General features: G+C 52.3%; 1 protein-coding gene and 1 long non-coding RNA gene across 4 annotated transcripts in view; one reads left to right on the forward strand and one right to left on the reverse strand.

The window, feature by feature from the left end:
• LOC143377935 (uncharacterized) overlaps positions 1–14,687 on the forward strand; it is a 63,382-nt gene extending 48,695 nt beyond the window's left edge. Inside the window, exon 3 of the long non-coding RNA XR_013087444.1 lies at positions 14,590–14,687. This is a non-coding gene — a long non-coding RNA (uncharacterized LOC143377935). The remainder of the gene's footprint in view (positions 1–14,589) is intronic.
• The window catches only part of Vvl (ventral veins lacking), a 45,064-nt gene continuing 24,458 nt past the window's right edge, over positions 807–21,412 (reverse strand). Inside the window, exons 2-3 of one of the 3 annotated variants that reach the window (XM_076829740.1) lie at positions 14,716–14,858; positions 12,824–13,008 (exon numbers count right to left, since the gene is read on the reverse strand). The gene's annotated coding sequence lies outside the window, so the exon portion shown is untranslated. Of the gene's footprint in view, positions 1,261–12,823; positions 13,009–14,715; positions 14,859–21,412 lie in introns of those variants that run through there. The other 2 variants (XM_076829742.1, XM_076829741.1) reach the window with 2 other exon arrangements.

A 21,412-nucleotide genomic window follows, 5' to 3' on the forward strand; every position in this document is an offset into this window, starting at 1 on the left:
ATAATCGTTCGCCGCGATTCCCGCCTAATAGACGGAATTAATTGAAACGTGCCGGCTTAATGAACGAACCGTTCCGCCGCAAACAAAGCACCATCGCCGCGAACGGGCTTTCCTATCTGAGGAGGCACACTTTATTCGACGCGGTTGCGCGAGAAACCGCCTACGCGAATCGCACGCTCGTATCGGCGCGTAATGCACCGCGCGATAACTTTCTCGATAAATAACCGGTGAATCGTCGGCAATACTCATAAGTTCCCCCGAACGATAAGATAGATTGCCAGACGATGAAAAAAACAGCTAACGTCTCGTGGATCCTCCTCGCAGTCAGCCGTTGCCGTTGTCGTTATCGATGCAAGTTACGTGAATTACTTAGGAAATCGCCGACTGTCCACTGTCGACAATCGACTGATCCCCGTGGCAATCGCGATCGATTGAACGGTGATCGAAACGACTTCCTCGGGTTCGGAGTCTGGCCATTCGAGTCTCGACGACCTCGATGTCGAGCCCGTTTCTCGGCGCGTTGCCGCGGTCCGAGCTGCCGCTCGAAGGTGGACTCGGTTTTCTCGCGGTGACGGACCAAGGCGCGACGTCGTTCTCCTGCTTGACGGGGCATGAAACGCTTTCAGATAACGCGACTGGAAAGGACATTCCGGTAGGTTTTTGGATCGAGAACGCGGTCACCGGGGATTTACGATCTGCCGAGGCTACCTCTTTAAAAGTGGTCGATGCTCGATCGATTTGGCGTCCGTTTCTCCGTCGCGTCGAGGCTGCCTGGGTGCGCTTATCGTTTAAAGTCAAAGTCCAACTAATGTTACAAGTATATTTCAAAGAAACAGCTTTACACAGGCGTTTGACAATAGCTTGCATTCCATAAAGCGTACCGCATTAAACAATATCAAAACTTGATCTTTAAAATGGGACGCAAAATCGCGCAGGCGCGAGCGCGTCACGTCGCGCGTTCCGAGTGTCCCCAACGGGTCCCGGTTGCGCGAGGTTTGCGGAAAAAATTCTATAAAATTAACACTCGAGAAAATTAAACAAATTTCACCGCCGCGCGTACGTTTCTCGCCGCCCGGACACGCGAGCAAATATTACGTCGATAAACATTCCCGCTTCTGAAAGGATCCGCTGTGTTCCCGTCACTTCGCTCTTTATCTTGGACCTTTTGCTTCTTCGTCTCGCTCGGCTCCTCGCTCGTCGTCAGTCAGGAAGCGGTTTGCCCTTCTTCAGACACCGTCCTGTACGCGCTGCCGGGGAATCCTGCGAGCAGAAAATTATCGGCTTTAGACGACTTGACCGGGCTAGGAAGTGCTCGAGCAGCCGGTCCAGCGTGTACTTGAATGCGTGCTTGTAGGAATTGTAAGGTTACGAGCGTGGACACGCGCCTAGACGACAGTTGCGTCTTTAACGGGTAGCGGATACCGTGAGTCGGCCTCTAAAAATAGCCAGTCACGGTACTGCGAAAAATTACTGTTTTTACGATAATTACCGTCACTTACGTTAGTGGCCCGGCTCCTTTCATCGCTTCTCGCGCACGACTCCACGACTGTGAACGTCGCGCGAGATACGCCTCGTGCCCGTGCTCTGCAATTAACGCCACGCCCGACCTTTTGCTCCCGTTGGCCGCAGCCGATAGCGGCGAATCTAGATTAATTCATACGAGAAAGAGCTACGCAGTCACCGTTCATCCGAGGAGGCGCGTTTCGGGGAACGTATCGAGGTCTCGTAGGCACTCTAAACTCTAGGTGTGACGAAGCTTATTATAGAACGATCCTCCGCGCGCGATCCGATTTATCTTTCAATTATCTCCCGCTTCGGTGGCTCTCTTGGTTGACAATAGAGAACCTTGAAGCTAGAACGGTGGCGACCCACTTTCAGCAGGATAAGTACGCGAGGCATTAAATTTCTCCCCAATCTCGAGATCGACGGAATAATTTGCAACGCAACGGAGGTGTCCGCGAGGGGTCCGTGGACGTCGACAGGGCGATTCACCGAACCGGAGGCGAAGGAACGGCCGCAGCGGTCACCGATACGCGAACCGACGTGTGTGGGCACGCGTGCTCGGATCGCAAAGGTCGAGCAATATAGCAAGATTCGGCCACCGCTTCTGCGGCTGTTAGTCCCCGTGACTGCAAGTCCTCGCGGTCGGTTAGGCCACGGCCCCTGACTCCCTCTCGATCCTTCCTTTCTTTCTCCTTCCGTCGTGCTGGTTCAAATAAGTCAAGCCGCTTTTATTCTGGTCCTCTCGGATATTCTTTATAACGGCGATCGCATCCCTGTGGCCAAGCCCGCTCGATACGTGTGCCGTAGCTCATGAAACGCAGGCGGCAGCGCGCGGCGCAAAGTAGTACAAGTACCGGAGGGCTACAAGCGTGCCCTCGCGTCGCGTTCGTCTCTTTTCTTATTGGAAGCGTTGCACACCGTTGCTGAATTACTGGAAGCGACTTTACAAGAAACCCCGACCACCTTTAAAACGTGGTGGTTTCTCGACGAACGACCATCGCGGCCATCCATCGTGTCCCTGGCCCGAAATTTCCCAAAAGCGAAGCGCGTTATCTCGCTCGACGTTTCTCCGTTATCCCACGAGAAAGAAATCGCGTGTCGGCCGGAGGGGAAAAGGTTTTTGATCGAGCCCCGAATGTATCGGGTCCGTGGGCTAACGCGAGGGTCTCGGGTAAGGGGGGCTGGTATAAGTCTCGTGGAATAGCGGCTAATAATATGCACGCGAAGTTTATGTCGCCGGTAGATTCATACGTCACGGCTTTATTGTGAGGTTTCGGCGAGGTCCGGGGGATCCTCGTGAGACGCCACGGCGTTTGCATAAAAATACGCCGGGTGATTGAGTACTTTAGAAAATTTAAGGGCTATAGATTACGCGGCGAGGGCTGCGAGGAAACAATGCGTCCTCGTGGCTTCCTCCTCGACCGTCCGTGCGTCCGGGGACTGTTGCGAGAAATTTTCGAAACGATTTCCGTCCTTGTGGCCCGATTTCACCGTCCATTTCCGTCCAGCCCAGAGGCAGGACGCCTCCCGAGGGAGGTCCTCGTAATTTATCGGGATCGAGCGCGTACGACGCGTGCGACGCGAACGACGCCTCTAATATTCTCGTCTCGGCTATCTCGATACTTCCAATTATGTCCGGCAAAGATGTCCTCGATACCCTGGAGAAAAGCGAGGATAGGTGGAGGAGGTCCGTGGTGCCTGAGGTGTCCGAGGCGAAGGGAAGGAACGAAAGAAAGAAAGGAAAGAGGAGATAGGTGGTTCCACCCGCGGTGAGATCCGGTCGAGCAGATGATTATCGGGCATATAGGAAATTGAAAGGGTGTCTAAGGAGGTGTCTAGCGAGCAGTCCGCGGGGGCGGTTTTCTCGGCAGGGTGGCACTCGACTTATGGGGTCTTAAGGGTATTCGGACACCCACACGGAGAGATGCTGCTCGCCGATAGCCGTTGCCCACCTCGGATAATAGGTTCTACGGGTTTCTCAGCCCTGGCAGAAGCCACCTTCGGACTTGCTTCGTCTCTTCGACTGTCTTAGCCTCCCGCCTCTTCTCGGCCGACCCATCCGATCGGGCTGATCCAGCCGATCCAGCCGATCCAGCCGATCCAGCCGATCCAACCGATTCGGCCGTCCTTCCTTCTTCTCGTCTCTCGCGAGCATCGTCAGGTGCACACCTCCTCGCGTTCTCCGATCGCTATCTGCCAAATCACTATCAATCACTCGCTGATCCAGGCACCGGCCGCTCAATGAACCAACCTTCGAACCGATCCCCGCTAAGCCTCCTTTCTTCTCGCGATAAATAAATCGGACTAGCGACTTTAACGACTCTCTCTCTCTCTCTCCCTTCGCCTTTCGATCCCGGGGACAAAGGCGACCCGAGAGGAGCGTCGCGCGTCCGCCGAGAATAAAAAAGAAAAAAAAAGAGGGGGGAAAGGAAAAGGAAAAAGGATCTCAAGCCCCGCCGCTATCGAATAAATCGCGAGGACAAAAACGATAACGCCTTCTTCGCGATTACCATTTGGTCTTTTTTTCTGGTTGCCCATTACCGGGCCGAAAGATGGAACTGGGCCCGGTGCTCGCGGATTCTCGTTAAGGATCACCGTGAAATTTGGCAAGCTACTCGTAGCTCGTGCATCATCGATCACGCCAAGTGATGGGCCCTGAAACAATCCGCTGTCGGATCGCTCGCACGGAAGCCTCCGGCTAACCCGGTGCGAGCTCGTCAAATCGCAATTAGACGGACGATTTAAAAGAGATTTTTCATCGCGAGGATGAAGGCCAGCGAGTAGCCGTGCGTTTAACCGCGCATAAAGAGCTCGGTATTATTACATCGCTCAGCCGAACGGAAGCAACGTCGGACCGGCAAACACCGTGCGGTCCCAAGCTGACCCAGCATTAGCCTACTCGATGGATTCGATCGTTTAGCTGTTTAGTGGCTGGACGCACCGTGCGCAGCAGCCCGAGACTGGACCTTTATTATCGTCGCGCCGCGTCACGGCCGATACTATCGGCACGCGATTTATAAACGATCTAAATACATAAAAGCGGCCGCGACAGAAGCAAAGCTTCGCTGCTACAACACGTACCGTTAACCGATACGCTGGACAAATGCGCGCGCCTTGGCCAGCCGATTAAATCGTTCGATCGTTTGACGTCTCGATGAAAAAGCGCTCTATTCTCGATCTCTCCATCGACCTATAGGTAACAGGGGCTTCGAGCCAACCTCACCTTTCGACCTTCGTGAAAGTTCTGTCCTTCCTCGCAGCTAGCTGGCTGTCTTATCGCAAAAATCAGCAAGTAAAAAGTTTGCACGAACATTCCACGGGGCTGTGAGCCGCGTAGGCATACAGGTCCAATGCGACGCACCTACCTGCCGGCGAATGTGCAACCCCTGCTGTTGCAAATGAAATGGCCGTTTCTGATTTTTTTTTTTTTATTTCAACGCGAAATAAGTGCACCAATGCCTTTCTGAAAGAAATCCAGAGTACGAGAGGCAATAAATTCAGCGAATGCAGTTTTTACATCCATTTCTTCTCGAAACACTTTTCCAATCAAAACGCTATCTAGGTGCTTGAAAAAAATGGTAGTCTTTAGGTGAAAGGTCAGGAGAATAGGGAGGGTGAGGGAGAACTTCGCACTTCAATTCTGCTAACTTTTTAAAGGTTTGTTTTGCAGTGTGTGGTCGAGCATTATCATGAAGCAATAACTTGCGTGTGAGACATGTACTTTTCAAATGATACAAATACATCGCTATCTGCACAGAAAATAGTTAAGCTACAAAGCCGAGAAGTTTAAATTGTAGAAAACGGCCATTTCATTTGCAACAACCCAATACAAACTTACGCGCGGGCGGAAGACACCGCCGTTGGAGGTGTCACGGCGAAGGGTCGCGCTGAGGAGAAGAAGATCCAAGAGAAGAGAGATGTCGGTCGAGGTCACCGAATCTACTAAAGGAGCTATCGTTCTTTCCGACTTCCTTGCCAGCTGCGCCAGTGGACTGGCGTAAAAAGGTGTCCGGTTTGGCAACGCGGTCGCCCATTCACCGTTAACCCTCGAGATAGGTTTGCGGGTTAGAGAGCGGCTCCGAGATCACGGCGAGACACTCTGGGTGGGAAGAAAGAGAAGGAGAAGACGGGTGAGGGAATGGTCGGAGGCGGGACTCGTTATTCCCTAAAACCGATGTCCCTGGTCGAGCTGAACATGAACGCGCGACGATACCTGTACGCACCGCGCTCGCCAGCCCCCCTTTCTCCTACGTCGTCTCTCTCCTCTCTCCTCTCTCCTGATACGGCCGGCCGTATCGCTGCGTTCGGTTACCAAACTGGACATAAATTAATCCCGTCAAATGTCCTCGTTCGTTAGCCTGCCTGGGACCCGACAGTCCCCGTGCTCTTCCCTCCATGGCCCACGTCGCTAAGCAAGGTTAATCTTAACTTATAGGTATGAGGCTTGCGTAAGCCTGTCTTGTCCTCCCATCCGGCCCGTTCGTCGCTGCTCCTCGGTCTTTCCTGCCTCTCTCCCTCGGTCTGGGATAGATCGATCGCGCGCCAAAGTTCAAACCTCAACCACCTTGAATTTTCAGCTCTCGAACAGGCGAATAGCGAATGGCAGAGAGCTAGCTGTGAGTGGTTTAAAAAAGCGGTCGAGGAGTAAAACTAGTCCCGTTGTAACAAGCGAGAGCGTTATGGGGCAACCATAAACAAGGGGGTACCGTTACGTTCCACTGGCTCTCGAGGAACCACACGGTGTGTGTCCCCCTTCGGGTATTAATCGTCCTCGGATAACGAGGATTTTTAATTATCCTAGTTTACGATTTCAAAGTGTTTGTCGACCAAGGGGAGCGAAGCTCAGCTATCGACTCGAGGCTCTACTTGAATCCGATGCCGAAAGTGATGCAAACGGCCGCGACAGCCCAACTTACCGTTTTACCCAAAGTATCCACGTCCACGGATGTGTATCGCGCGTTACTCCAAGTTCTTTTCTTATATCTTGGGGTAGAGTCGATAAAAATCAGAAATTCAAAAACGTGTTTATAGTATAGATGGAATTTAATAAGAGGAGGGACATTATTTTTGGGAAATTTAATAATAACAATTGATAATTCGCAAAAGTAAAAAAGTTATAATTTCTAGGAAACGAAAAATTGTCGTCCAGTACCGACCAACTATTAAATTAGTAGATTTTTAGATCTAAGTGATTAACAATGTTAATAAATTGGTACAATACAAGATTCTTTTCTAATTTTATTTCTACAAACATCGCAAGTATAATACTTAATTAATATTCACATTCGGTACACTGCACCCAATTTTTGTCAAATGATTCCTTCTAAACAGAAATGGGCAAAATTTTTATTCAAATAAAATTTCGAATAACGAATAAAAAAGTTAACTTTGTTCATCGATCGTGATAATATGTTATGTACAAAAAAAATATTGTATACACAATAGGAAAAAATTGTTTACTCACACTGAATAACAACGTTTACGTTTAATGTCTCAGAACATCGAGAGCAATGGAGTAAACAATATGACCCCGAAATAGGTTATGGAGAATTGTCATTTTTATTTATTAATACATATAAAGTGCTAATATCTGGTCGAAGAAGCGACAACTAGCTTTGGTCGGTACTGTACGACTCTCGCCTATGTGGTGGTGAACCCCGATCGTGATCTCTCGAATCATTTCGAAAAAATACACCAGCCGAACGGACGATTTATGGCTGATATGTCGCGGGGCAAACAGCGTTTTTCTACACCTACGGTCGGCATACGGCCGGTGAAGTTCCGGGGGAAAGTCGACCACGGACGGAGGACGCGAAAGTTTTCGGCAGAGGCTCGAATGTCTCGTCTCTGTGGGACCAGCCGCGAGAACGGGAGCATTAACTACACCCTGAGCTGTCGTTTCGTTTCATTTCAAGCCAGCGACACGATCCATCCCCTTGTCGAGAGCAGGGGGGGCCTTACATCCCCCGGGCGGCAGTCCGCTCAAACTTACCGCGCTGGCTATAAAACGATACTGCTGCGTTACCGCGAGAGAAAGCATATTGCGGTTATTGTTGAATTAAGCCGACCCGCGGAACAGGGTGATCCGCGTCGAGGTACTTACATTCTGCTCGCCGACCACGCGGAGAATAGCTTCGGGATTCCGTAAGATTGTCGAGAACATTCCAGAAAGGCCGCGTACTTTGGTGTTCGCGACCGCGGAGAAAAAGGGGAGTGAAATATCGAGTGGGTTCGGTAGTCGTGGTGCTTTGATCCCTCTGTGATCGCAGCGCGCGCCGCGCCGCGCCGCGCTTCGCCGGTAGGTTCGAGCTATTCCAGAATCTCCCCGAGGTTCCGCTGCGACGGGGTGTCTCGCGATTTATGCAAAATGCTACGTGGCTCCCTCGGGAGCTGCTCGGCTCTGGTCGACCCTCCATCTAACACGTGCGAGGATGCTGGTGCTGGTGCTCGTGCGCCAGGCCCCTCGATGCCACCACCACCCCCCCCCCCCCCCCGTCTTCTTTCGCGCCGCTGCCTCTCGAGAGGAAGCTCGATCGGCCCTGGAACGGGCCCCCGTACCTTTCGATGCCCTCCTTATTGGTATCCTCGAACAATCTCGATCCAGCTGTTCCGAAACCCTTCCTGTGGAGTACGATTGCCTCCTTTGCCCGTCGAGACGCCCAGATTTCACCTCGCGAATGTAACGCTAGTCCCAAGTTAACAAGCAAAGATTATTACACGAAGAAAGAAACGGGGAATTAGAGGGGTCGTTGCACGGAATTCAAGTTGGATACGAGGATTCGTTTGAGTTCGAAGGGTGTCGGAATAAATAGGCACTTACGAGCCGGATGATCGAGGGACCGTGGATCATTTAATTTAATTAGTTCGTGGGGGTTAATAGTAGAGATAAAGGTGGCTGGGCTCGTGCTGGATATTATGGAGCGTGGCCGAGCAGTGTTCTACGGCCGCCCCCGAAAATAAATCGTCCCTTTGCCGCGCCACTGCCGACCAACAGAAGCGGAGGGGGGGCTCTCCCTTTTACGCGCGCGTGCTTGAAAAACTGCCGCGCCGCTTAATTCCGAGCAACGTTTTAAAACGGTTATGACAACGACCCCAGCACCCTCTCCGCTCGCGATTAATCGCGAGGACGGACGCGCGAGCGCTGATTTCCACCAGTGCAGTATGAAATTGGAATCGTTGTCTTGTTTCCGCAAAGAGGCGTTTCCCCCGTGGCAAGTGCGCCGCAGATCGAGCCGTGTCCCAAGCATATCGGGGTCGATTTAATTTCATAAACCGCAACTGTTGCCACTATTCGGTTGAAAAGGGAGCGGGCGACTAACAGTTACGAGCTCGACCTTCTGCTCTTAATCGACCACCGTTCCTTCTTTCCCCCCTCGCCGAGATTCACCATTGCCGATCCTTGCGCGCGGCAATGCCCAAAATCACCCGTTCCGCCCCCGCGCGACGTTCTTCGAATGGTGTCGCATCGCGTCAGGCCGGTCGCGGTGGTCGGACGTCTTTTTGCATCTACGCACAGTGGGAAAATTTTGCGATTTTATGGCCAAAACCACAAAAATAAATTTTTTTTTTACTGTTAAATGTTTTAATACAAAGCTCGTGTAGACTCTCCAATATTTATGTTCATGCGAGGGTAGAACGATCGCAAAGAATTTTATTAATCTAGATATTCGAGTTACTTCAAACATTTATATTGTATTATCCAAAGTTCCAAAAAATAATTTGTAGGCATGGATTCAATTTCTGATGGTGCGTAAGATATCTTTTTGTCCTCAAAATAATTATGTTTCGGTTTTTAATAAGCAATTTATACAATTTTAAAAATAATGTTTTAGAAATAAGCTTTTCATATAAGAATCAATTTTCATTACATAAAATACTTATAAATCCTATAATATCCTGCAATGATTTTCATTGCTATTTTACGGTGAACTATTTTGATTCTATAAATGCAATTATTAATTGCTAATAGTTGCTAATGTTGTAATTATATGCATTATTTTAAACACGATCCAATGTGTCTTGTATAGCATACGGCATAACTGTGACCGAGACTGGTTTACACGTTATACATTACAAACCTTTTTATTCTTTTTTAAACGATTTTATTCACCGTCGATCCTCTGTTTGATTGTTTGTATTAATAGATTTCATATATCAGAACGTAAAAGAGTGCCGAATTTTATATATTAAAAATAAGTTTTCAGATTTTGACCCTGAAAATGGACATAGTTCTTCATTTGGCATTTGCATTAATTTTGTTTTGGCCATAAAGAATAAAAGGAACGTGGTCGATCGGCTGATCGGTCGTCGATCGCATCCCCGGCAGGAGAGACAGCGCGCAAAAAGCTAGACCGAAAGAATTCGAAGGCAACCGCCGAGCCCGACACGTGCTGCGCGCGTTCTGCTCGCATCTGCTCTGCTCGTCGTTCGGTAATTTCGATGGGCGGCCATATGAACGATATTCCGATGATACGTGGTTCCCGTCGCCGTCGGGGGTTCGCGGTGGTCGGTTGAAGGGGGCCGTGGCGAGATGCGGCAAGGCGGGGCGGACCAGGGGATGGTTGGAGCCGCGGATGTCTCTGGCATTGTATGCAGATGAAGAAGGCAGGGCGACAATGACTCGGGACGTCGGGGCCGAGGACCCGTTCGTTTTCAACCGAAAGAAACCCATCCGGCAGGAAAGGGGGCCCTCCTTTGGCTCGTGCTTGCCACCACCGTGCCCTCCTCGTCCTCCCTCTCTTTCATCCAGACACACGCTCTTATGTACTACGCATCCATACATTAACATGTCATCATCGCGTGGAAACCGAGCCAGCCGATCGACTCGACCCTCCTCCTCCTCCAAGTCCTTCCGAGACGATCTCGTGACGCGCCACCTCCCTCTCGCAACGCGGTCCACGTGGGCGTTGGTCCTGGATGCGGCCGGAAATTGGAATGACGAATGTGGGGTCTGCTGTGGTCGCTAAACGCGGACGCAGGCGCGTGCAAAGCTCTGCCAAAGAAACCACTGGGCTGTCGCGTCGCGTCGGCGAGTCAGGGGGCCGAGGAGAAGAGGAAAGAGGAGAGAGGAGGCATCGGTCGAATGAAAGCTTTGGAAAATCGTTGACGAGAGAATTTCGGTATCGCGAGGGGAGTTCGGGAGCTGGTCGATACGACTCCGGGGGTTGTTTGGCCAGATACACGTACACGCGAAGGTAGAGGGCCGCGGCTGGCAGGCGAAAGGTAGAGACAGGACAGGGGCGTCGGTGTTGGTGGAGGAAGAGCTGGATTGGTAAACCGGTCACGTAGTGCTCGGCGATGAATGGACCCGGCGAGTCGAGGCCAGAGCCGGGAATTGGCTACTGGGCATACCACGACCACCTACCCCACTGCGTCAGCTTTAGCCACCCCACGGCAACGTAAAATTACAAAGAGGTGCTCAAACCCCGGCTGCCTGCCGTCTCGTGCGCGCCGCGCTACGCCACACCGCGCCGCACCGCGCCGCACCGCACCGATCCTCGTGCGAAATTGCCTCGTCCAACAGCCGAACGAGCTCCGTCGCCCACCTAGATACCCCTTTAACTGCCACCTACGAACCCACTGACTTTGCACTTTCGACCTTCTCTTTCTTGCGGATTAGATTCTTTCTTCTCCCGCTTCTAACGAGGGCAAAACAGCAGAAAGCTTTCCTTCCGTCCGACAAAAGCGCCCGACGTATGTAAATTGTCAGTGGTCTTGGAACGATGGATTACCGATCACGTTACGCGTAATCTGGATTCCATTTGCGAAATCCTCGAGGGCCTGACTGCTCGTTGTCGCGCGGTGGAAACGATCCTCGAACACGTCGCGGTCCACCGTACTCCCTGTACTCCCTGGCCTCGTCGAGGCCCCCTTATGCAATCTAAAGCGAACCTCTGATCTGCCATAAAGTCATTTCGTAACCCATCCCAAGGGTTAAGTACCACCGAGTCCCAAATCCCGAGTTAAGGGGTTATGCCTAGTCGCAAGCTAGTTGCTTTCGAAAAAGAACGCGATTTTCGGGAATTTTTTGTGGAATATCTACTGTATATTTTTTTACAACTATTCGCTTATTTTTAAAGTACATATATGTAGCAAGTCTTAGTAATTTTGTTGTAGAAAAATATTAACAGATGAACGAATAACAGCCATTTTCGCGGAAGCTGTTTTGATAAAGGCGCTGTGCGGTGAGCAAGTTTTCTCTCAGCCGGATCAGCTAAAATTAAAAATTCAAAAACATTCTGTTAATATATGGTTGAATTCAGTAGATGAACCAAGGTTTTTTCAAAAAGTTGGTTTTTCACAAAATGGCGATTGTTTGACGCAAAACTACGCTTTTCCGATGTCTGAATTGTTCGTTTTTCGTTAATTAAAAATACAGTTTTTGTTAAAATAAAAAATCCAAATTCGTTCATCTACTAGTCGTTGGTATATAAAAGAAGTCTGCAAAAGTATAGGCCAATAGATACAGTGTTTTCCGAAATATCTTGCTCACCGATACCTAACCCAGACCTAACAAAATTACTGAGAGTTGCTGCATATCTGTACTTTTAAAACAATCGAATAGTTGTAATTTCGAAAGCCGACTAGGCATAACCCCTTAAGCGCGAGCCTGGGCGAGCTTCGAACTTTCGGGACACGCCGTCTTCCTTCCTTCCCTCACGATTGTACCTCGTTGCTGCAGTTTCGCCGGACACGTGCTCCTTCGGCCATCGGAATGGCGAAGTTTGAAGCTGAATCGACGCGATGAAGCCCGAGAGGAAGGACCGCGAAACGAGGTAGAAGCGGGAAGGGTGACAGTTGCGCCGGGATTAAAAAATAAAAGCTCGTTATAAATCAAACGACTTGTCAACGAGCGCGACGGCTGCTGGGCTCTCGGTACTATCGCCAAACGGGCGAAACGGGCGGAATGGGGTGGCTGGGCAGGCGAAAACCCTTTCGTTAATTGCGCATCGCAGATGCCGGCCGTTGCAGCCGCTCTTTACGAGCCACTCTTTCCCTCGGTTGCACGCCGAACGACCCTGGAAAAAAAGAGAGTCGGACTTGTTTGTCCCGCGAAGAACTTTCCTAGCCCCGTAAGCTCCGAAAGTGGCTCTTACCGGAGGCTGGCTGCCTCCTAATCGTGACGCGATACGTTCACCCCCGACCAGAGAGCACGTTCGACAAATTCGAGCCGACGCGACGACCCTCCTCGGCGCAGTAGCCAACTTTCAAACGACTTTCCAACACTGTAATTAAGCGACGCAGCAACGCGACGATTCTCTTGCTGGCGCGGGGGTGGTGGACGCCAGCGTTCGTTGAAAGGAAACGAACAAGAGGCAGGTGTTACATAAAATAATGTATTTATTGTAATACCCCACTTCGCTACAGCGATTAACATTGATTTTAACACAACTTATACCGTAATTCTATGTAATGTAATGCATTTCCACACTGACACGTTGCCTGGCCGCGGCAGGGCCCTGGAACGATCGGTTCCAGCAGGACGATACGAGAGAAATCTGTAAGCTGCAACATCACAAGCAAAGCTGTCTTAGTGTCTGGTCGACGTAGGTCGGTCGGGATTCCTAATCGGTTAAAAGTCATATTAATCGCGAGGCAACTGGTGTCACTGGTCGTCCATCGAAGGATCGCCGGCGCGGCGTGTCGGGTGCAAGATCGGGCAGCTACGGGTTCGCCACAGACCCCCTTTCTGGGGGTCCCAGGGAATTCACGGATATCTCTGAGGCGAGATCTCTTCTTCACGGTGAACGTGGAGACGGGGAAAGGGGTGGAAGAGGCCGGGGAAACATTATTAATTGGCTACACGATAAAACAGTGTTAGTCCCCATTCGCTGTCCTTCGCTGGACCCCCCCTGGCTTCTTCTTAAGATATGGGGCCACGCGACTTGGGGGCACGGGTGTGAGTTAGCGTGTGTGCCTGCGCGTGTGCGTATACGCTCCTCCACAGCCTCTTCCCTCGCATCCCGTCGTATCCCTTTGCCCTGGAGGTCTCCGCCCGGCAGAATTATCCGAGGTAAAAGAATACCATTACCTCGACGAAAATGACCCACGACTCCGAAATTAATCCGCGATTCGATTCCATTCGCTACTATCTCATCGGGACTCGTTGCACGGCGCAGCTCCTCCCATCGGAAGGATATTTTCATTTATTGGTCGGTAATTAAGCCGTAGAGGCGGCTGGCGCGAGGTAATTAAATTTCGCACCAGCGTACCGCAGAGAGAAGGAAAGAAAGGCGAAAATACAAAAGGGTCCTCACGTTTCGCTTGCACCCTGTTTCTCGTCCCCCGCGTGTTTGGTTTTTGCTCGTTTCTCAGTTACAACGCAAATGCCTTGGACTCGCTCCATCTGCTTCTCTTAGCTCTCCCGTTTTCTCGGCCTCTCGCTCCCTCGTTCGCTCCTTCTCGATTTCTGTTCTACCCAGGGATCGGCGGATCCTTTGGTTCGCTCGTTACACAGACTCCGGTGTCGATGGGGTATATATATCGCGTGTGTTTCGCGTTTCATACCCCTATCGTTTCCCCGACCCTTTCTCTCCCGCTCCCCGTGTCTCTTGGGCCGCGCCGGTCGCCGCGCCGGTCGCCGCGCCGTCTCGTTCTCCTCCCTCTCCGATGGTCTCTCGTTTTTTTGCAATCGCGGTGCGTGCATGTCGGGCGTTGTAGCCGTTGTTGCTGTTGTTGTCCCTCCCATGGACAAGGGAGCGAGCGTATGAGCGCTATAGGCCATAAGGGCTAACAAGGCGATTACTCATGCCTCCCATAAGAAGAAGTTACAAGCGGGTTCGAAGGTTTATTGCGGCAAATGGCGAAATTTGTACCTTGCTAACGATCGACCGTCTTTTTTGCCCCTCCACCCCCGTTCCCCATTCCCCGGCCGATACACGGGCTCGCTCTAGTCCGTTTCACGGTAATAATTAACGAATCGCAAGGAGTTGATCCACGAGCTCGCGACTGCCGATTACCCTTCCTTCGCGCTCGAATCGTAAATCCCCCGTTTAACCTGTACCCGTCCATAGGGTTCGGCGAGCCGATAACAGCGATCGACGCCCAAACTTCGCGACTACAATTCAACGTTTCTTTTTTTTCCAGGTGGACCAGCTGGCGCGCCGAGGACCTGCCACGTATACTGCACGCACCGAAACTCCAAGGTAGCAGTGTCATACCTTCCTCTTCTCCTTTTTTGTCTCTCTCCTTTCCGAAAAAGTGCAGCCTTACCTCGAATTCGAGAACGATCGAGATGATCCGAGACGAATCTCGACGAGGACGACGTCGCAGCGGGTCCTGCGGTTCGGGCCCTGCGGCTGGCTGTTGGGTCCAGGAGGGATCCGCGGGACGATCGGCGGTCCGAGGGCAGGAAACTGCAATTTCGTAAAGTAGAGCCTTAGCTTGGGGATACTTGGGCTGTTGATCTCGGGGACCAACCGATGGCCCCTTCTTTCCAAGCCCCCTCCTCGCGATCGCGACCCAACCCTCTTCTCCACCGCTCACGTCCCCCCTGGCGTTCCTCCTGCCACGGTCTCGACTGGCTCACGGCAGCTCGATCCTCGTCGAACTCTAATTAGATTTTAAGTGAGAAATCGAGCCTGCCGGCAATTTTATGGAAGCCGAACGCGCCGCCCCGATTAATATCATTACGCGCGTTCGCTCGTTACATCGTTCAGCGATGGAATTCGCCAACATACGGCCGAATACACAGGTCGCAAAAAAGTACCACGCTTTACGCGTTACGCTTTACGGGATAGGTATCCTTTTTGTAACCACTTTGCGAAAAACCAACGCATCCTAACGTCATCGAGACCTTCATTCACGTATTCTCAATTGCCATTAGCAACTGTGTTGCGCGTGTTTCTTCACTCTTTTTTTCGTGTATAGTGTGTGTAATCCATTGGCGAGCTAGAGAGAACGAGGGACGAACACTCTCGCATTTTTCTCGAGATGCAGGGCTCGATAACCATATAATGCCGCGCTAATGACGGTTCTTGCCGAGACTAATGATTCCGATCGAGCGGCGCTAACTATGTATGTAAGTAGATACAGCAGCGTGGACGTCGAACGGTAACAGGTAGCGACACCGGCCGCCGCTCGCCTCCGCGCAGATTTATGGAAAAATATTGCATCCCAGGGTTCTCCTGGAATCGACCCCGCCGCGCCGCCTGGTCTATTCGCTGCCTGCTCGCTCTCCAATGACGCAATTAACGTAATCCGTTCGATTGTACGCTGCGTTTCCCGCGGCTGGTTAATACCTAGGATCGACATCATTATGACATTAGCGACGCTAAACGATCGACTCGATAATGAACGCTCGTCCGCGTTAATCTACATCCGTGAAAGCTGCGGGAGACAGTCGCTCGTAACTGTACCTCGAGCAGGATACTTGTTCTTTTGGCAGTGTTCTCCAGCCCCAAGTGTCGCCGCGACTCGAACAAGTTGATTTGCGTGCGCGCCTCGACGCTCGACCTCGTCTCCATTAGGATCCACGCTAGCTGGAAGGATCTGGAACGATTCGTCCATCTCCTTTTCACCCGGAAAATGTCCGCCGCGTAACGGTATCGTTGCGTCACTTGTACCAGCACCAATAAACACCAGTAATTTTCCAGAGCGGAATAATTCTCGCGGCGCAACGAAACGCGTCATTAATTGCCTTGCCGGCGCCGCAGCGAAATTATTTTTTTCGAGCTACCTGTCGACGTTAATCGACCGCCGCGTCGAGCGGGGATTACAGATCGTTCCCAGGTTTTCAAAACAACCGTCCTTCTTCCGATGGAAAATTCGTGTCGGTTCGGGAAAACTTTCGGAGCTATTAGTCAGCGTAGCGAAGGGAGACGCGAGGATATTAATTTATATCGCCGCTAGGTCGCGTTCGCTGCCCTCCGACACGGGAACGCCGCGCCGAAGGAAAGAAAGCCGAAGACGGGCGGCGAAAAATTACTCATTCGAGGAGGCTTAAAAAATGAACGAGGAGTCGCCGGCTAGTTGGCTTAATTAATGGGCAAATTCATCACCGAGACGCTGGCACAATGAGATCTCACCCTCGGAGCGAAGACTGGCACGGACAACCCTTTCTCTCGGCGGACACCTTTCTCCGCGCAAGCTGCCAAACGAGACAAAACCGTGCGACGGTTAGGATGGCTCCTTCCTCTCCAGCAACGGTCATCCTGGACCGTTTCAGGAGGATGAACCCGATTCGAAAACTGGATTCCGATGCAGCCTGAAAGAGGCCGGGGGCCAAAATGAGCGAGGATAAAGCGGCACGATTCGCTTCCGCAGGGAAATATAATGGTCTCCTCGAAGCTAACAGCGTTTCAATGCCGGCGACGAACATGACAATTCCCGAACCGAGGAGGAGCAAGAATCCGCGATGCGGGGATCAGCGAGGACCGTCCGGTCGCGAGCTTCCACAGCCAACTCGGGACCCCGAGGAAATCTTAAATCTCGAATCGATAATAAGACAAATTGCGTAGGTACTGCTATAATTAAAGGTCCGGTAGAAGCGGTGGTAGGCAGCTGCTGACCGGCAATATCTCTGATCGCGCAGAATCCGAGAGCCGTGTATCCGCGGTTCGGCTCGTCGCGTCGAGTCGCGTCTGGTCTGGCTACGGGAAGAAAAGCAAGACAGGAGGCTCTCTCGGTTTCTCCGGGAACGGATCAGATAGTACACGGTCGTATCGGTGTCGCGAGGCTGGCCCGCCCGTAGTATCAAGTCATCAGGGAGGCAGCTAGCTGGCTGCTTGCAGAAGAGAGAGAGAGAGAGAGAGAGAGAGAGAGAGCGCGACCAGTCGCGTTCTCTCGTCCGATGATAAATGATACGTTGAAACGTAGTGGGTAGGACGGGGAACGGGTCCGCCGCTACAACGCGAAGCTTCCTCCCCGCTGGGGTAACAGCCAGCCAGGGAAACGAAGAACGAGGAAGGAAAAAGCAACGAGAGCGAGAGAAAAGCTGAGCCAGGCTGACCAAACGGCGCGGCTGTCCGGTCTTGTGCATCGTAGTAGCGACCGGTGACCAGTGAGAATCCTGCGAGTCCCGAAGGCTAGAACTCCTAGGGAATCCAGGCAAAACCGGTCCAGTCGGATCCGGAGCACCCGCTGCTCGGTCCAGGCTGTCTACTATCCTCTACCTGGTCTCCCTTTCTCTCATCTGCTTTCTCTTTCTTCTCTTCTCTTCTCATCTTCTCCTCCTCCCTCGTTCTCATTCTATCGCGTCTGAACGCGCGCACTGTCTTCAGCTTCTTCCGTTTCGACCTGCCGATTCTTTTCGACGTCCGAAAGATTCTCGAGCGCGATACTGCACGGCGTCTGTCACCCACACGATCGGGAACGTCCAGCCAGGCCGCCTGTCGCGTTCAGGGGTGACGGAGCGTACTCGCGCGACATATTCTGCTCGAGGATCGACTCGTCAGAGGACTGGACGTAGGAACAGCACCTGCGCGCGACCAAAAGCAGAACCAGCCCGCCTCGAGTCGAAGGCCTCCACGAGCGAGTATCGAGCGGTATGCGGTAACAACGTCGCGAGATACTATCTTGCCGAGAAAAAGTCGAGCGTCGTGGACGTCGATGACGCGATTAGGATGGAACGTCGTCGTCGTTGGGTCACGCCTATGACGAATCACCGCGTGCACCACCTAAGGACACCCCACCCGCCCGTTCTCTCTCCTTTGCTCTTTCAAAGTCGGCTCTAGCCAACTCGTGGTGGCTGTCGACGCCGCGACAAAAGACCCATGACCCCACACAGATCGATTTCGTCCATGGTGACGATCTGTCACCATTAGATACCAACCTGAAAGGCTTTCGGGGTTCCGAAGCGACGCGGCGGGACCAGCTGATCGTCTACGTGGCGGGACAAATTACAAAAAAGTGTATCCAAACGAGACACACACGTGGACAGGACGACGTCGACTTTGCGCGTTTATCGCGATCACAGCTGACCCCGACGCGATCGCGGAAACCTTACACCGCGGATTGTTCTTTCGGCGCAAACAGCACGGAAATCGTATACGCTCGGTTTTACGATAACCACGAGGAGAACGGCGCTGTAAAACTTGCCCGCTCTCGCTCTCGAACGGCTGTTACTACTCGAACGTATGACTTTATAGCGACGATCTCTCTCGAGGCTCGAGAGGACGTTATCGCCAACCGTTAACAGAACCGAGCACGGGATCTAGGGGTCCGGATCCAGCGACGATCCTAGGTTTATCACGATATCTTAATAATTCCGTGCAATTTACGCCATCTCGGTCCGATTGGACGCGTGGTCGATATAATTTGCGAGTGGCGGAACCAGTGGCAATATCGATGCAGCGATACGCGAGAACAGGACGGTGACACGATATGGTTGTTGGCTGTGCCGCGCGGCAGATCCGAAAAGGATCGTGCGAGCGAGCATGCTCGAAGGATTACGTATCCCCCGGTGCTCACCTTCGGCATTCTATCCCGTGCTCACCTCGGCGCGGCGCGGCGCAGCGCAGCGTCTTCCTACCGGTCCGGGTCCGTGGGCCTCGTGCGTGAAAGTTCACGTGCCGGCTCCGAACGCGAGCCTCACCCTGTCCTTTCCTCGCTCCACTGGAGGTTCTTCGCGTAAAACTCCCTTTGAACCTTCCTGACGTTTCGGATCCTCCAGCGGTTCTCAGGTTCCACGGCCAGCACCTCCAGCCTTCGAGCATCGCTCGGCATTCGTGGACGTTAGTGTTTTTGTCAAGATCGATCGCGAAAAGCCTCAAGGATGGAAAAGGTGGGGCTCGGGCTGACGCGAGAGAGAGAGAGAGAGAGAGAGAGAGCGATGCCGACGGAGGGACAGAACTAGTGAGGAAAAAGAAGAAGGACGAGCGTATCGGGCGGTTCGGTCGGCTGGCGTGCGCGCCGGTTTTCCAGTTCCGTCCGCGAGCCGGATTGCATTCCCGAGATCTTAACGAGTCGTAATTACACGGCGAAAGGTACGAAGCGACGGATCCCTTCGGAATATAGCTACTAACACGATAATTGCCGCTATTACGCTCCGAAACGTCGTATTTAACGGCTAAACGACGGTCGCCTACTAATCGTACGGGGAAGCCATGTTGATCGATCGGAATCGATACAGCGCGTTACACGTTTCGGCCTTCTTTCAGACTAATTCCGCCGTTTGTTCTCTACCTCCGGTGTACCTCTCGTTCTCCCGCCGAATTACGAATCAGGAAGCGAGGTTACCCAACGGGTGTTTCGCCCTTAATCTGCTAATCTGCTAAGCAATAACGAGGTGGCTAATAGTTATCGAATCACCCGGTATGTCGTTCGTCGATCATCCGAAATAACGATGCTCCGTAGCGTGTTGCAGCTCCTCATCCCGGGAAAGAGCGGGGCTGGGTGAGGTAACGCGGCAAATGCGTTTACCTGGCCGGCGCGGCGTGTAATCCTGTAAGCGCCCCTTATTACGCTCCGCGTGGCCCATTGTCGCTGGATCTTAACTTCTACGGATTATAAACTGTTTCTCGTTCGGTATTAGCTTTTTTGTTGGCTGCTTTCCATCCAGCTTCTATCGGCTTCTCTCGCACAAGTCTGGCCTCCCGCTGCGCAGCCTCGCTCCCGTTTCGCAGATCGCACGGAACCGATGTCGGTTACCGCCGTTCCAAGCACCGCCGTCCGCGAACAAAGATCCGTACGTGGGCCTACCAGCTCTGAATTCTGTTCGCCGGCAACGCGAAACGTCTGCCGAAACGTTAAATCTCGTTAACCCGCTTCGATTCGGAGAGCCGCGACTCCTACTCGGCCGTGGGCGGACACGGTGATTAAATTTTACGCGAGCCTCCCTCGCGCCGTGCTCCGTTTCGCAATTCAAGCGGGAAGGAATTTCGCAAATAATAAATAATCGCGATGGCAAGGAGCGAGGCTTATCGCGCGGATGCGCTGTGCTGCGAAAAGAAATACCGCGACCAGGTATATCCTTCGCTTTGGAGCGTGCCCGGCCGATGCGCGGATAAAGGCGGATCCATAATTCCTCTTTCTCTTTTACCTCGTGCGCGTACCCGCTGTCCGGTAATTAATGAACACCGTGTAGAATGGGGAGAATTATTGCGCGCTTACGGACTCACGGGCGCGAGTTCTTTTATATGAAAGGACCCAAGATTGAAATCGTGCCCACGGATGCGCTGCCGGGGAATTTATGTCCGTTCCATAAAACGGAGAAAGGAAGGCGCGTCATTGGACACATGTCGCGCCACCGGTCTTCCGATCCCATGCAAAAACCCCTGCCTCCTATTTATCTCCGGGCCGCGGATAAAAATTGAAAGTTTCATCGGAACGTAACGTTATATCTCTGCGGAGTTGGCAACCGAGCCAGACATCGGAGTCGCAGGATCGGACAGCTGCGGCGCGGACCCCCGTAAGCGGAACGCGGATGGAAGCGTGGAACGTGGGCTGTCGCGAGTGGCCGGAACACCCCCGGGCAAAAACTGCGGATCGACGAACAATGCCGTCCACAAAAGACGGGCGACGATCGGAGCCAGCCCGAAAATCTGGCAAAATCCGCTCCATCATCGATCGCAGACAGGCCCGTTGCATCGGCCTCCCCTCGAGCGCAAAGTCTGCGAGGAGAGAACGTAAAGCAAACCTGGATGGCAACGGGTGAATTTCGTAACGCGATTTCGCGGAAGAGTAAGTAGTAATTACCGTACTCGTCGGAATAGTTGATTTTACAGTACCACCTCGGTGCGCGTCGAGCTCGACGCGCTGCGCCACGTACCGATGGTAAAGTTCAAGGCGAGCCTCTGATAACTCGGAAAAAGGCGGCCCAAGGAACAAACGCGCGACGCGGATAAGTTGGATGGAAGATGGAAACGAGCAAACCACGAGTAGCCACTGTCACCGCAGCAAACAAATGGATCGATCGAAATTAATGAGAGCATACGATCGCGAGATCAGGAATCAGGCAGGGTACACGACT

This window comes from Andrena cerasifolii, chromosome 16 (assembly GCF_050908995.1).
Source record: "Andrena cerasifolii isolate SP2316 chromosome 16, iyAndCera1_principal, whole genome shotgun sequence".
Classification (NCBI taxonomy): domain Eukaryota; kingdom Metazoa; phylum Arthropoda; class Insecta; order Hymenoptera; family Andrenidae; genus Andrena; species Andrena cerasifolii.